This window comes from Alligator sinensis, unplaced genomic scaffold, assembly GCF_000455745.1.
Source record: "Alligator sinensis unplaced genomic scaffold, ASM45574v1 scaffold531_1, whole genome shotgun sequence".
Taxonomy (NCBI): domain Eukaryota; kingdom Metazoa; phylum Chordata; order Crocodylia; family Alligatoridae; genus Alligator; species Alligator sinensis.
The window spans coordinates 287,421-292,003 of record NW_005842173.1 but is presented as its reverse complement, the minus strand read 5'-3'; the positions used below and the strand labels follow the sequence as shown (position 1 = coordinate 292,003).

At 54.8% G+C, this 4,583-nt stretch overlaps 1 protein-coding gene across 3 annotated transcripts in view; it reads left to right on the top strand.

The window, feature by feature from the left end:
* The window catches only part of ZBTB47 (zinc finger and BTB domain containing 47), a 77,373-nt gene that overhangs the window by 18,518 nt on the left and 54,272 nt on the right, over nt 1–4,583 (top strand). Inside the window, exon 1 of one of the 3 annotated variants that reach the window (XM_006025910.3) lies at nt 1,814–1,891. The exons of the other annotated variants lie outside the window; for them this stretch is intronic. The gene's annotated coding sequence lies outside the window, so the exon portion shown is untranslated. Of the gene's footprint in view, nt 1–1,813; nt 1,892–4,583 lie in introns of those variants that run through there. 3 annotated transcript variants of the gene reach the window in all.

Below are 4,583 nucleotides of genomic sequence, written 5' to 3'. Positions count from 1 at the left end.
CCTGGACATCACTGTAGGGAAGGACTGTCTTAATCTAGATTGTCCCTCTTTTTGCAGCCTCGGGGCCATTGTTTCCCATCTCGCACCAGGCCGCGTTGTCGTCCATACTTCATCTGTTTCTCCTCTTCCGTTCTCTCCTTTGCAGAAGAGCCACGGCTCCATATGCTTGTGCACGCAGGGTTTGATTTTTACGGTATTCCTCAGCGGCTAAATGCTCCCTGCTCTCAGTTACCTCGCCCAGTGCTGTGTGCACCAAGCAGTCGAGCCCTTAGCTCATCATCCCCAGCCTCATCCAAGAATGTCTTCGCTGTATCACAGTAAAATCCAGACCCGGCCAAAACCCAAAGCTAGTCAATAATGTGCTCGGTTTTTAACTACACCCCAAGAGTTGCTGACCTTGGAGGGCCTCCAGAAGCAACGAGCTGTCTTACTTTAATGAGTACCCCTTTGGCATTAAATCAAACTTATTGCTTGCTACTTTTAATGCGATTTCCAATCGTGGCATTTATAATTTACCTGCAGACACATCAATCAATTCCTAAAGCCTCCCAATTTGGAGCTTCACCTTCAGCCCAGGCATGATCTTTCTCAGACGGGCCATGCATCTCCCCTCCCGCCCCTCCACTTCCCAACAGATCTGAAAACTCCCTCGTCTTGCTGTGAAAAAGTTGTCTTTTCACGTCTTCCTGCTCCTGCATGCTCTGGGAGGGGAACAGAGATCTCGACCACAGACTTGCCCCTGTGTTTAGTAGTCGATGCCTGGAGCAGGTGAAGAAATTGGGGTCGCTATAATGGGGTGGGCCTGCTCTATTACACTGGGGTAGGAAGCAGATACCGGGAAGGAGGGCAGAGCTACTTGCTCTGCAGAAGAGCAATGGGGCAGAGCCCTCCTATGGACAACAAGGGCTCTGTTGGACTTGCAGGTTTGAGTTTCTAGGGTGATCAGCAGGACTAGGGAGACTGATGGGGCCAGGGCTACCTGGTATCCTGACTTGATGAGAGAGAAGCCAGGGCCTGAGCCAAAGCACTCAGTCTGGCCCCGGGAGGCTGGAGGGGAAGGAGCACTGCCATGGTGAGGGGAGCCTGGCTATGGGCAAGCTGGAAGGCCTGAGAGAACAGGGCTCTGGGCAGGAAGAGGCACGGTAGGCTGAGAGCTTATGTTGCAACTGGACGGCATGCACTTTTTATTGGAGTTGATTCCAGAGGAACAGTTTGAGATGAGAAACTATGGGCCAAGGGTTAATCAGCAATACCTGTAAGGCATGAGCATGGTTTAAGGGAAGGTTGGAGCCACACAGGACCCCTAAAGTCCCATGTTGCCAGTGCGTTAATTGGCAGGGACACGGTGAGCATCTGGGAGCCCGGGCAGCCTCCTGTTCTCCAGTGAATCGGTACCAGCGAGGCAGGCGAGAGCGGACAGAGGAGCAACAGGGAGTCCCGAGGGGAGCAGACCCTAGACGGCTCCCCTTCATTGACATGGGGATGGAGCTGCTGCAGCCTTCTCTACACTAGAGCTTCCATCACAGGTGCGCTTAGATCTGGCTGAACTGATGGGGTGGGAAGTGCCTGTGAGCCTTTATAACAGGCCTTTGCTTTGCTCTGTAATCCCTTCAGTGGTGCATGCGCGTGTGGCCTCGCTGCAGGAAGCCTGAGTCTGCCCTGATGTGGCCGGGTCTAGTCTGACTCTCCTAATGCTGCCGTCGCCTGGGTAGAGGAAGGCTGCTCGTGCTGCCGAATCCCAGAGTGTTTTCTGGCAAGTTACTTAATTTCTCCATGCCTCCGTTTCCCCAGGAGTTCCCCACGTGCCCTCTCCACCTCAGTGCGTAGCAGTGATGGCCTCCTAGGTGATGCGCGTACGAAAGCTGAGACATCTTGTCACGGGTATTTGCAGGTAATCGTGATTATTGTAGTTTTAGCATCCCCTGTGCTAGGTGCTGCACGTGCTGCTTGTGAGATGCAGTCCCTACCTCGAAGGGCTGACCATCTGAATAGACCCAAGTGCTGGAGAGCTTAGAGTCGGAGATGGAGCAAGTGACATGCCCAGGGCCAGCTAGGGAGTCTGTGGCACGGCTAGCAGAGAAACCCAGGCTTCTTGCATCCAGCTGCAGTGATTTAAGCACACGTCACCCTACCTCTTTGGGGAGAAATGATTATCTCGGCCTGTGCATCACTCCTAAGCCATTAGCTGGCACAGCTTGTTGGAAAGGCAGCCCCATCTGTAGCAGAAACGGCCGGAATAAGACCAGCCTGGCCTTTATAACTGCTGCAGTTGGGCCTGTCTCTGAGTAAATGTCCCTTGGCATAAAAGAAAGGGCAGGAAGAGGTGGAAATGGCTGCAGTGTAGCTGGGGGAGGCCTGGCATGCTCCCACCTGCACTAGAGGATGTGTTTTGGGGAGGGGGCGGCGAGCGTGCTTGTGCATGTGTGTGGTCGTGGAGGAGGATACAGTTCGCTTCCCAGCAATAGAAACCACACTAATTAGCAGAGTTTCCACAGCTCTTCACGCTGGTAACTGTTCAGGCCTGACAATGGCTTTCCCCGGGGAGGCGGGGGAGGGCAGGCTGGGCTGGAAGTGACCTTGAATGGCACAAGAATAACGCGAGGCACTGCCAGGGCTCGGCTGAAGCCAAGCTTTCAGCTGCCTTTGTGGCTTCGCTGCTCGTTCTCCGGGCCCGGCGGGGGGCGGGGAGGCCCTGAGCAGCAGAGATGAAGTCATTGCTCTTGGAGAGGGATGGTGAAAAGGGGCTCGGATGCTCCTTGTCTGCCGGACTCGAGGTCCTTCAATCCCTAGCAGGCCAGGGCTAAAGAGTAGGGAAGGTCATCGGAGCCGAAGTGACTTAGGAGGTTACATCCCGCTTTCAGGAGCGATTCGGGCTCCCAGGAGCCAAAGCCTGCAAGATGGGCTGCTCACAGACCTCGACCCATGCAACTTTTATGTATAACATCTTCTGTTTTGATCTTCTGGACGTGCTCTGGAGCACGAATGGTCCTCTCCCTGCTTCCAGCAGTCATGGGCAGGAATCATCCCAGGTTTTCCGATGGGGGAAACTGAGGCATGGGCAGGCGTCGGGATTCCCCTGGGATTTCACAGCCTGGCTCCCCTTCCAAAGGGTGGCTGTCCTCTTGGGTCCTGATGGATCCTTCTTGTCTGACTTACTATTCATACCTAGTATCTTGTTGCGTCTTTGCTCTGTGCCTGGCCTCGGTTAGTGCTTTGCACCCTTAAAGCCCAGCCTCAGACCTCGAAGAGCCACTCTCTCACAGTGTCCGGCTTTGGGTATATCCTCCCTTTCATTTGGGTACCATCCTTCAGTGTAACAGCGCTTATACCACCCCTTTGATTTTTCTTGCTTAGTGGGCTTTGGGCTGGGGGTGGAGGGCAGGCAGGAGCTGCTGGGAGCAGAGGAAGCAGCCAGGGTAGACACTGGGAACCTGCTGTTTTAATCCCAACTCTGCCACTGGCTTGCTGAGCCATCCTGGGGGAGTCGCATGCCCCCAGGCCTCAGTTTCTCCATCCGTGGAGACCGTGATACTGAGCTGCTTGGGTAAAGCACTTTGAGAAGCAGCCCTATGAGAGCTAGGGGATCTACACAAGCTGTGAAGACCCTGCAAAGGGTAAAGGGTAGAGACTGATTTTTCACGATATGCTTTGTACAGCCCTCTGTCGGGGCTGCGTGCTGTAATGCGGCTTGCTGCCGGTGAGAACAGAAAGCCTCGGACAGTGGGCGTGCAGGGTTTGACTCCCTGGGGTGTACCCCTTCCTGTGCAGATGCACCCAGAGACCACCTCTTCTGTACCACTGAATCCAAACTGGCGATTGCAATGCCCTGTCTGCTCCGGTGTCTCAGCAGAACCGATTTTAACTTGGTTTCCTCGGGCCGGGCCCGGCCTTGACCTCTCCTGGCTGCGGTGGGGTGTGGGTGCAATCTGAAATGAGGGTGTGGAGGAGGCTCTCAACCCTGAGAGCAAGCGGGCTGCCCCTCGGTAGGGGCTTCCTTCCATTGTATGCTGCCGTGTCGCTGCCCTTCCTTTCCTACCCCTGCCCATCCCGGGATGCTCATTGTGCTAAGCATGGACAAAGCACGGGCAGGCGCTTTGGGGAGGCAGAATCAGGCCTCTGGTTCCTCCTGGCGACTGACCGTGCAGGGTCAGGGGAACCCACTGCTGCCTCCGTCTTCTCCGCCTCTTCCTTCAGGGCCCCAGGACATCCATGTGGCTCAGGCGCAGAGCCCTGAGATCCCTTTGTAATCCCTGCATATAATCCAGAATGGGTCCAGATGCACATTTTTAAAGGACAAAATGAAGCATTTGTTTTTTAGGGCCACCACGTTTCTTTTTAGGGAACTGTGTTTCTCTCTTCGTAGACACCAGTCTATGCATGAGGGCTGTCTGTAGGCATTTGCCTGAGGGGGAGCTGAAGCCAAGTGGCAGCACATGCTCGAATGGGAATACCCTTGCTCAAGGTTGCTGTGAAGGAGGAATCTCAGCTGGAGGGACAACCACGGTGGAAGGAAACGGGGCTGGCTGTTCAGTGGGGGAACAGAAAGCCTGTAGGAGATCCCATTTGGAGATCCCAGTTCAGCA